At 40.4% G+C, this 11,493-nt stretch overlaps 1 protein-coding gene across 2 annotated transcripts in view; it reads right to left on the bottom strand.

Annotated features, from left to right (window-relative positions):
- Window positions 1-10,517: 10,517 nt before the first annotated feature.
- syne3 (spectrin repeat containing, nuclear envelope family member 3) overlaps window positions 10,518-11,493 on the bottom strand; it is a 21,041-nt gene continuing 20,065 nt past the window's right edge. For both annotated transcript variants that reach the window (XM_035532912.2, XM_081721920.1), the window contains one exon: window positions 10,518-11,493. This exon is cut by the window's right edge and continues 1,593 nt beyond it. The gene's annotated coding sequence lies outside the window, so the exon portion shown is untranslated.

Below are 11,493 nucleotides of genomic sequence, written 5' to 3'. Positions count from 1 at the left end.
TCTGCTCTAGGCTGGTTAATGATATTAGATAGGCTATGAACAGTCTTTAGCCTGCGTATAGGTTTCCTGAACTCCATTCTATACGAAGCAAAGGAAGGGTTTTTTTTCTTTCCTGGGGAAAAATGTGACAACGTGCGCTCATGTATGTGGCGTCCATTGATTTAGAGTTGTGACTGATACGTTATGACCTCTATACATGCTGCTAATAAGTCAAAACAAACACCACGAAACAGAACTCCCGATGATCCTTTATCGGTTATGTTAGGTTATCAAAATCAATTGTGGCACAAAGCTAGATCAGTTCTTTTGAAGGAGACTATGTTAAACTGGAGAGCTCACAGACTCACAGAAAGTTCTTGTGCGATAATGAAACAATGTGATATTGCAAATAAGTTAAGTGCGTTACATAGTTTAAGCATCATTGTGCTTGTCTATTGCATTTCATACGTACACCTAATTATGGTGGGTCATTGGAATAATAATCTTTGTTTATGTAGCACTTTGCGATTCCATAATCTAAAAGTGCTTTACTTAGAAAAGTTTATATGACGATAAAGTACGCTAATAATAAAAACAACACATTACTACAAAGTAGTAATAACAATTAAAAAATCCAAATATAATATAAAAAGAGATAAGTTACAAATATAACAACCTAAACAAGTAAGTTTTAATCTGGATTTTAAAATGTCTTTTGAGTTTACATTCGTTTTCTGGGATTCTATTTTAGGAGCTATATAAGATTACAAAAACAAGTTGCAAGCAATCCTAAGGCTTGGCTGAGCTGAACAAAGTGTTCAGGATGGCCTGTAGCACTTCAAGAGATCAGCCTGATATGATGGAGCTAAGCCATAAATGTCTTCAGCAATATTACCAAGACTTTGTAGTCAATGTGGAAAGTAAGTCAATACAAAATGAATAAAATTGGAGTCACAATTATATGTCCAAGCTGCTGCATATAAAAGGATAACAATAAGGAGTCTAAAACAGGGCCTTGTGGAACCCCATTTTACACTTTTTTAGGCTCTTTTAAATGTAAACTAATAAATGGGCATTCAAGATCAAAACCAGGTGAGAATCTGTTGATCTAAACTGAATGTTTTCAAGCCCATTCATTGTTAGACAGTGTCAAGTGCTGTGACACTAACAATAAGACTAACAATACCAACCAAGCGAGCAGTTGGTTATTGGCCACCAGAAGCATCATGCTGATGGTTTTGTGCCATGACACTCCAGGAAACCGGAATGAAGGACTTTGTTATCCCTGCTTAAAAGGTTTAAGGTGTTGGTAAGCAATAGAAAGATCAGAGCGGTCAGGATGTGGTTTCTTAAGGAAAGGCCTAATAACAACTACTATCAAGAATGTATGAACAAGCTGAGTGATGAATTAATTCTATTTAGTAATCACTGCTAATAATTCAAGAACTACCATAGATGGTACTGAGTCAGGTACACAGCATGAAGCTGTAAAGCCCATTATAACCAATGTGACTGACTACCTCAAGATGCGCTTGGAAAAAGAAGTCACCTGACTGTTTATCACCAAAGGCATGTAATGCACAGCTGACAGCCTGCAGCTGAATTTTTGTCTCTGTTTTTTCTTTTATTAATGAAGTTCTTGTAACTTCTTTTCAAGAAGTTGAAGGAAGTTTTATTAAAGAAGTCTATCATTTCAAAATGTTTTCATGTTTGCTTTAAGTCCTCTAAGTCCCAAGTCTTTGAGTCTTTTATTCTGTTGAAAGCAATGAAATTATTGTCCTTGGTAATTGACTAAATATGGAAAATATGAATTACGCTAAAAAGTGCTGGTGTTCCTTTAAAAGGTTAAAAGGCAGTTTGCCCTCTCTCTAATGCTGTTTTAGTAATGAGAACACCCATGACAATCCTTTTATTAGTATTCTCTCAAGTAATACAGATTTAGGTATTCTAAATAGCAGTCACTTTTAGCAGAACCTTACAGCCACCCCAGAAGATTTATTGTAACAATAAAGCAAACAAAATGCTGATTAAAAATACATTTTTGCCAGGTCCCCAAGCAAAACAGTATACAAAGAGGGATTTCCTGTACAAGAGCGTTTATGCAGCACTGTACCATCTGTACTGTGTGTGATAGAAAAGGTAGGAAAACTTTTTAAAATATTCTTATCTCTGCAGTTAGGATCTGGTGGAGGGCAGGGCAGTTCTTTGCAGTAATATTTATAGAGAGAGATGGGTCATGCTTTCAGCCCTCTCTCTCTTTTTACAAAAAGGGCCAGCTGTGGTGTAAAAGCAAAAAAAAAAAAATGAAGAGTGACACAGTCCATAAATAACTAAGCACTCATCATCAACATACAAAAACTTTCAAAAGCCCAGTTAGATTTTATTGTGAGGTTTAAGTAGCTATTTTCATAAATATGACTGTTATATGCAAACACCACATTGCCACCTTTTATTTGTTAAATTCTACTTGCTGTCCATGTGAAATGCTTTTTATTTCATTTGTACAAAGTGCATGACAAACACATTATGTCATCATCCTTGTGTTTCTGGTTTATAGCTTGTTATCCACTTCATTATCAGTAAATACATTGCCCTTACAATTACACAAGGAGAATCCAGGGGATGTTACAGATCACCAAAGGGCACAACAATTTAGGCCTGATTGCAGCAGGGATAAAAACAATTTGAACACAATCCATCCATCCGGTAGGAGAAGAAGGAAAGTGGGGAGACTGGTTTTGCAGTGTTACATGCTTCTAGCAACAGAGTGATGCTCTGACAGCAGCTCCTATCCGACTGAAAACATGGCAACAAACTCCCATGAAACTGAGCTACTGCAGGAATGCAAGGAAATGCAATTGTGATTTTTGAGAATAACTTCATTTAAGGAAAGGCATCTCAGGGACATTGTAAATTAAAACTATAAAAACAATCCTACTACTTCTTACGCAGTCCAGTATTAAGTGCTTACACTGCAAGAACTGGCTTATGTGTCCAGATTCTCCTTCCACACTCATGTTTCATAGTTGTTTCATGTTTCAGAGTAGTTATTAAATCATTCACTGAAGCAACTAAGTGATATATAAGCACTGAATTTATATAAGTATTGAATAAATATTGATTTTAAGTGATATCTTAAGACTTACAGACAAAAAATGTTATAGTGGGTTTTTGGTTGTTCTGTTCTAACAGCCCGAGCGCTGCAGGGCAAGGAGCAGGATGTACAGACTCCCTCGACGGAGACAGACATTTATTAACTCACCATAGGGACACCGGCACTCACACGCAACATAAACAGTGACATTGAATATGAACACGGCTAACATGAACAACATGAACAAGAACAATGACCGACGGTGATGCAAACACCAACGGGTTTAAATACATACAGACATAATGAAACTTAACCAGGTGCAGGTGTGTGCTAAACAACATAGGTGTGGTTACAAAGAGACAGACTGTGAATTCCCACTGCACGCAACGGGCCATACCACGTAACCAGGGGGAAGGGGAGCATTCCGTGACAGTACCCTGTCCCAAGGGGTGCAGCTCCCGCCGCGTCCATCCCGAGGACAGCGTACCCCAGGCCGCTATTCACATATATACACACAAAACACAGAACATATATAGCAAAGCCTGGCGGGCTAGGAGCCACCAGCAGGGGAGGTCTCTCAGTACATGAGGGGGAAAGGCAAAGTCCATGCCTCTCCCAGGCAGTCCAGTTGTGCTCCATGGTGGGTCCAACAGCTCCGAAGGCCCGGCTGCATTGTTCAGCGGCAGGTCCAGAGGCTCGGCTACGACTTTCAGTGGTGACAACATCCTTGGAGGGACTGAGCCTGGGCAAACAACCTATCACACCCACTTGTACAGTGGGTGCACATAACAGCAAGTAGATGCACCTGTAGACAAACACAAAAGGCGCTTCGCCGCAGCACCCGCTGGAAGTGCAGGTGCTGGAGGCGTGTCCTTGGCACAACAGGACATGCAGAGGGGCATCGTCTGCCCTGGGTCTGGGTGTGGTGCTACAGGCTACAGTCCTTCTGTCGCCAGCCTGCCAAGGAGAGCCCCTGAGACAGTCCTCCTCCAGGTCTTTGGGCAGACCCGTCCTGTACTCATGGCCTATACTCAGAAGAGGGAGAACCCAGGCTACATCCGCGCTAGCCAGGGATCTAGCAGGCTCCACCAGACCACCTACACTGTGGTCCCTGTGGAGCCCTTCAGCTCTTCGTGGTCCTGGCTTGGTAGCCCTAGCCCCCCCCCCCCCCCCAAAAAAAAATTCCATGTGGCGTTCCCCTCCTCCGGTGTGGCCGCAAACACCAGCCGTGGTCCTATCCCCAACATCCAGGGATCCAAGCAGCATCCCTGAGCGCATCCCTGTAGAAAGTCTATTAGAAAGAATAGGCGTCCTGTGGTGGTTAGTCATTCTGTAACGGCCCGAGCGCTGCAGGGCAAGGAGCAGGATGTACAGACTCCCTCGACGGAGACAGACATTTATTAACTCACCATAGGGACACCGGCACTCACACGCAACATAAACAGTGAACACGAATATGAACACGGCTAACATGAACAATGTGAACAAGAACAATGACTGACAACGATGCAAACACCATCAGGGGTATAAATACATACAGACGTAACGAGACTAAACCAGGTGCAGGTGTATTCTAAACAACATAGGTGTGGTTACAAACGAGACAGACTGTGAATTCCCATTGCACGTGGTGGGCCGTACCACGTGACCAGTGGGAAGGAGAGCTTTTTGTGACATCTGCATTGCACTGATGTATAAATGACCATGAAAGGAAAGCATCATGCGACCTCATGATGTTTATGAAAGCTGTTACCAAATATAAAAATGTTTGGCAGGACTTGAAGGTGGAGCTTGCTTGGACATGGGCCACAGCTATTACGAATGCATTTATTTAGTGTGGTTTAGCTGGAGGCACAGCGATCATAGCTACTCTCCATATTATCAGCTCAGATTCGATTCAGTGTTTTTGTTGCGCACAGCAATGCGTGCCATCGCAAATCCCGCAAGCCGGCAGTGGCCATCTGTCACGCACAAGCACCACTCTAGACCATCTCAAAAGGCTTGTTTTAACAGGATGTGAAATCTTGAGATCTCAGGTAAACCAGAGTTTAGCCTCTTGCTTGCCTACCATGTCCTCATTATCGAGGAATGGGGAAGTTTATTTTTAGCATTTGGTAACTGAAAACTAACTAGTTTTTGTCATAATGAGGGAGTTATCTAGCTAAGCTTGATCTGGGTTTTTGGGACAGGTGTTTTCACCTCAGGGTGATAAAAATGTAGATAGAAAATAGGTTCAACAGCTGTAGATGGAAAGAAATTATAATGCTAAGTATGAAATTTCTTACACTAAAAGTACATCATGCATTATGATTAGACATTAGATCGCAGAGCCTTGGAGGCCTCTAAACCCCACATCAAAATGAATATGATAAGGAATAGTGATGGATGATGGATGATGGTGATGGAGGTGTAATAACATCTGGAATAAAAGGCATGACTAACTATATATAACAATTATTGTATGGGAATGTTTTGTTGCTTACAGAGTATAGTGTAATTTGCTTAGACCAGTTGTAAAGAGTGAATGTTTACAAAAAAAGCTACTGTAGCTCTTCTTGCTGAAATGCTAGAAAGGTGTCAGAACACAGTGCAGCCTTTGGGGATGCGAAGCTGCTTCAGAACTGGACTTTGAGCACTAGAAAAAAAGGGGCCTGGTCAGATGAATCGCAATTTCTTTTACATCATGCAGACAGCCAAGTGTGTGTACGCTGCTTACCTGGGGAAGAGATGCACTATGGGAAGAAGGCAAGCTGGCGGAGGCAGTATGATTTTCTAGGCAATGTCTGGGCAGCTGAGAGACCCTGAGTACTGGCATTCATGTGGATGTTACTTTGACATGTACCACCTACTTAAACATTGTTGCAGTATAACCCTTCATGGCAACAGTATTTTATAATGGCATTATCCTTTTTCAGCAGGACAATGTACCCTGCCACATTGTAAAAATTGTGCAGGAATGGTTTGAGTTCCTTTCTTCAACTCTCTCATACAAAGTTTCTGTCTTCCACTTGCGTAACATCACAAAGATTAGAGCATTGCTCTCTCCATCTGCTTATTCACACCTTTGTTTTCTGCTGCCTTGATTATTGCAACACTCTTCTCCCTGGTATTAACTCCAGTATTAACTATTACCTTCACAAATTCCACACTGTTCAGGATTCTTTTGACTGTGTTTATTTTTTGATTCTCTGTCATTTTGTAAGCATCTTCAGTTTACTGAAAACGCTATATAAATCTAATGTATCATTGGTAATAGTAGTAGTTCAAGGCACTGATTTGGACTCCAAATCCAATTGAGCATCTGTGGGATGTGCTGGAAAAACAAGTCTGATCCACGAATGCCCCACCTTGCAGTTTACAGGACTCAAAGGATCTGCTGCTAACATCTTGATGCCAGATACCACCGAACACCTCAAGAGGTCTTGAGGAGTCTATGCCTTGGATGATGTTGCAAGGGGGACACAAGGCAAGGAGTTTTAATGTTATGGCTGACCACTGTATATGTACACATAACATTTGACAGCAGCCTGAGCAATGCTTCAGGCTGTTATAACGATACATTTTAAAAAATCTTTAATTAGGCATTAATGTATTCAGTCAATTAATGAATCACAGAAGGATGCCATAGGAGTGGGTACTATGCTTAATACTGCATATAGTGCCAGTGATACCGAAAACCAGTACCATTCAGAACATTTGGTTACTTAGCCTTTTCGTAAATGTTGATTCATTTGCAATATTTACCTTTCTGTTTCTGTGAGGCAACAGTTTCAACTTTATCATAAAATTATCTTAATTAGTAGGATAATTTGTATCATTTTACAATAAAAGGAACAAGTGAATACGTAATTCTAAAATTATTCTACTACTACTACTGATGTTGGATATGCCTTGATTAATTTTAAGCCACCATGACAGAAATGTTTTGCGTAAACAATATAAAACCTGTAATAGCTGACAGAACGACATGATAATATCAAGAGAAACACATCAAACATCACTTTCTACAACATGAAACTTCATAAAATATGCATACAGTCCATTTTCATTTTAATTTACAAAATTATGCTTGTCACCCAATTAGCTTTGCAGGCATCTTTTCTAAAAGATGCAAGGCAAAAACAAGTGAAATATAAGTTGCGAATAAGAACTGATGCAAGCTTTTCAAGGTTAAATCATTCTCATTCAAGCTGTGAGTGGGTGTCATAAATTTAAAACATAATTTATCTCCTATGTGAAGCCCTGTGACAATGCAACCACCGTTGCCATGGCAACATGCACTAGAATTAAATATTTACTTCAGCGGGTACTGTGCTGGCCAGTCAGTTTTATCAAACAGCTGCAGTGTGCATTCATGCACACAGCTATCTGCTCATTAGTGGTGACAGAGTTCTGAAATATTTGTGTTGTTTAACACTGAGAAAGCAATGGGCAGCTTTCATGCTGTCACCTATGTTGTAATTTCAATCGAAGGCTAAATACATTTGAAGCTAAAGTTCAAATACATAAATACTTGTTGATTATGCTAATAGCATATTAACTTGGTCATGAAGTTTACTAAATTCTTAATCTGTGTGATTTTGTGTGTCTGTGTGACTTTGGTTGAACAGATGCAGTTGGGCCCAGAAAACTTGAACTGTCTAATTACACAATTGATATAGTGAATGTATCAGTGAGACGTTCACTCATTGCTATGCAGTCTGATTCCTCACTCACTTCTGAGGCTCACATTATAAAACTCACTCCGCTATTTTTTATCTTCGTAATGTGACACGCCTCTGGCCTTTACTCACACTTTGCGATGCCGAAACTTCCATGCCTTCATATTTTCTACCATTCTGTTGGTCTTCCCACTAAAACCATTAACAACCATTTACAGTTTATTCAAACCTCAACATCTGGTTACATCATCGCTGTTCTTAGTGGGTTGAACTGGTTTAACTGTTACATCAAGTATCCAGTCTAAACTACTCCTTACAACTTTCAAAGTCCTTCATAGGAAGACCGCAGTTTATCTTAGGAAGTGTCTTCGTCCCTACAACCCCCCTCACCTGCTCAGAACTGAGCTCCCTTCTGTGAGTAGCAGATATTTATACACTGTAGCACATAAACTGTGGAATTCTCCACCCGTCTCTCTCTAGGAATCACTACTTGTCTTTCCTTCAAGTATCTGCTGAAGTCTTTCCCCTTTCAACAGTACTTTTGTCTTTAAATGCTGTTGCATTGTAAATCTACCTTGGGTTTGTGAAAGGTTCTATATAAATAAAATGTATTATAATTTCAGGAGGCATTTTTGGCAAGTATGACTCTAGTAGATTTAAATGGATGTTTCTACTCTTTGGATATAGCTTGTTTGTTTAAGTATATTTGTTTGTTGAAATATATTTGTTTCGCTTTTTTTTGTTTGTTTTTTTTACTTTGTTTTTTATACATGTGTGTTTTACGCCAAAGTATCAATGTTTACGTTTAACCTGTTCCTGCAAGGCCATGAGGGAAAGATGACATGTTCTATTCCTGGACCCACGGATGCAAACAGGATGCAAAGCAATAGAAGAAAATAAACTTTGAGGAAGGAAACACAAGGTTTAGTGAATTAAATGAGAGATAACATTTGGGAATTAAAATCTGTGATTACGGCAGAGCACCTCATATTGCTACTAGTGTTTTGGTCAACCATTAAGCCGCTTTTTCTGATATACTACACTAATCGTTATGATAGTTTACCTATGTGTCATATCTTGGGAGAGCTCATCTGAGTGAATGAGTGAATGGGTCAGTGAGTGAGTGGGTGTGTCTGTGTGCAATAGATGGGAACAGGTCTAGCATAGAAATGAAGTACAGACGTTTTTCCCGAGACTTCAGTCATGCCTCAGTCATCAAACAGAAAGCTTTTTGCATTATTTACTAGCCATTGTTTCTGCCTTAATGGCAAATCTCTGAGGATTCAAAAGAGCGCTTATATCAGAAGTAGAGGAGCATTTTAGCGCATGCCTTATGATGACTTTCTAAATGTTAATAAAATCAACCGCACACATTTCCAGAGATGAGGCAGAGTTTTTTTGTGTGTGTACCCATGGACATGGAGCCAGGAAGCAGCCGTGTGAGATCTGTGGGCAGTGTGTGCTTCCGCACTCGTAGGCGAGAGTGTGTGTTGGGGGGGGATCCAGCACTCGGCACTGTGGATGAATCCCATTTGAATAAACGAGGCCATGCCAGTGTGTAAGCAAACAACTCCAACTAAAGATGTGCAGTTGGGTCTGTGCAGCCAATCAGGGCAGAGATCACATGCATACTGACATGCCTTCAGATACACACACACCTGGAAGACAAACATGCAACATGCGCAACACCGTTTACAAGTTGTTTCCAGTCAGAAACAATGATTAACCACCAGAAGAAAACTGCTCAGTAAAGGAAGGAGTGTGCATAAGGGTAGTGTGTGTGTGTGTGTGTGTGTGTGTGTGTGTGTGTGTGTGTGTGTGTGTGTTCAAGATTCAAGGTTGGTCTGACAGCACTATATGTCTGTCTCTGATTAAGCCCAGTTTCTTTTCTACCAATGGCCTAAATACAAAGCAAAACTGAGCAGGCACAGATCCAGCAGCAGATACCCTGATCCACTTTTCAGTTTCCTTGGTGCTAACCAATATCCAGTCTTTGTAAGCAGGCCCTGTTGTTAGATGACCATCTATGTTCACTTAACTATGAGTTGATTCATTATGAACTCTTCACATAGCTATACTACTACTGACAACCCCTCTACCAGGCTAGAGTTTAAAAGTGTGTGTATGTTTGTGTGTGTGTGTGTGTGTGTATGCCTGCGTATGTGAGCGTGTGTGTGCATTCTGCACAGGAGCCGCTCAGGCCCACTAGCTGTTTTTATCTTTCTGCATCGCTGTTCAGTGTTGCGCAATGTGTCAAGTCAAATGCTGGTCTTACTGCCTGTTAATTTCTAACTAACAGAAAGGAAAAGATCTTTGGAGCATATCCTGGTAAAGAATGCTGGAATTCCCCTCGAGGTAAAATTTCATCAAAAAGCATGGCTGGTGGTACCGACATGCACCCCGTGGCAGGTGGTCAGGTTCCGGCCTCGGCTGTGCCACATGGGAAGGAGTGCCAACCAGCACGACTAGTCCGCTTTCTTACTGGGAGGTGCCCTGAGGCCTTCTCTCTCACACCTTTTGTGATATATTACACCGTTGAATTGAGCGCCTGTTGATGCTGTGCATTGTTTGAAAGCAGGGTTTCACATGCACCAGCTCGGTCACACACTGCCACTTGATTTGAGACTACAGGGAAAAAACAGCTGTTCTGGAATTTATCCTGAAATATTCATGCATACATGCATCATGCTATCTATGACAGTCTAAGCCAAAACCTAAGATTATGATCTAGATCTCCTTATCGTTTAAAACAGACAATAATGACTTAATTCATACACTGCAGGTACAGTAAGTATATAGCATATTTATTGCCAAGAGTAAAATACAAAAATATTGGTTAAATATATAAGTTCAGCTTTAATATAGAATATAGGCATGTCATACATTTCAAAATATACTAGGAAAATAAAATGATCAAACCTTTCTGTAAATGGGTGGCTTCACCATAGCCCAGCAAACATTTCCTTTGACATAAGTGGTTAACATCGAAAGACTATATATGCAGAAGAAAATCCTCAAATATTTGCATAATAGATTTTGCCTACACATTGAAAATACCATCTGTTCCTGAACAGAATATCCTTTTGCTCGTGCAGTGCTACAAATGAATCAATCCACATCAACATTCTAAACATGACAGAACAATTCCCAAGCCAATAACCTGTGCCGACTTCAAAATCAGCCCCAATGAGCAGTGTGAGCAGGGTTCCTACACATTCCTGCACATGCTGCCATGAGGTATGTACAGTGTTATGTCTGTCATTTGTATAGATCCACTATACAGAGTATCTGTATACAGCTTTTAAAGAGTTTGCAAGGATTAGATACAACTGAAGAACTCACGACAAGCAAAAGGTTTAGATCACACTTCAAAAATGTGCTATATTTTAGCTGATTAAATAAAGCAGTGTATTTAGTCTACACTGGTTTTGGTTACACTGGTTACAAGTTCGCATCAAGTGTCGATGGAGTTGAAGTTAAATTAGGAATTGTTTATGATTGCATAACATTATTTAAAGAATAATAATGAAAAAAAGTTTCATTTTCTCTGAGCCTTGAATGCCATACATGAATACAGTTCAGTATGTTTATATTTAACACTGCTTCATAACACAAAAGCCATGCAAACTTCCTTTAGGTAGACTTCTTACATTGACTGACCGCACACACCCAACCATGTAGCCACACGCAAGCATGTGCACACATGAATGTATGCACACACACCCTCACACACAAGCATGTGCACATGTGAAGACATAC

Source organism: Electrophorus electricus, chromosome 10 (assembly GCF_041902795.1).
Source record: "Electrophorus electricus isolate QZ-2024a chromosome 10, ASM4190279v1, whole genome shotgun sequence".
In the NCBI taxonomy this organism is placed as follows: Eukaryota; Metazoa; Chordata; class Actinopteri; order Gymnotiformes; family Gymnotidae; genus Electrophorus; species Electrophorus electricus.
The sequence above is the reverse complement of the archived record's forward strand: the minus strand, read 5'-3'. Positions and strand labels throughout refer to the sequence as shown.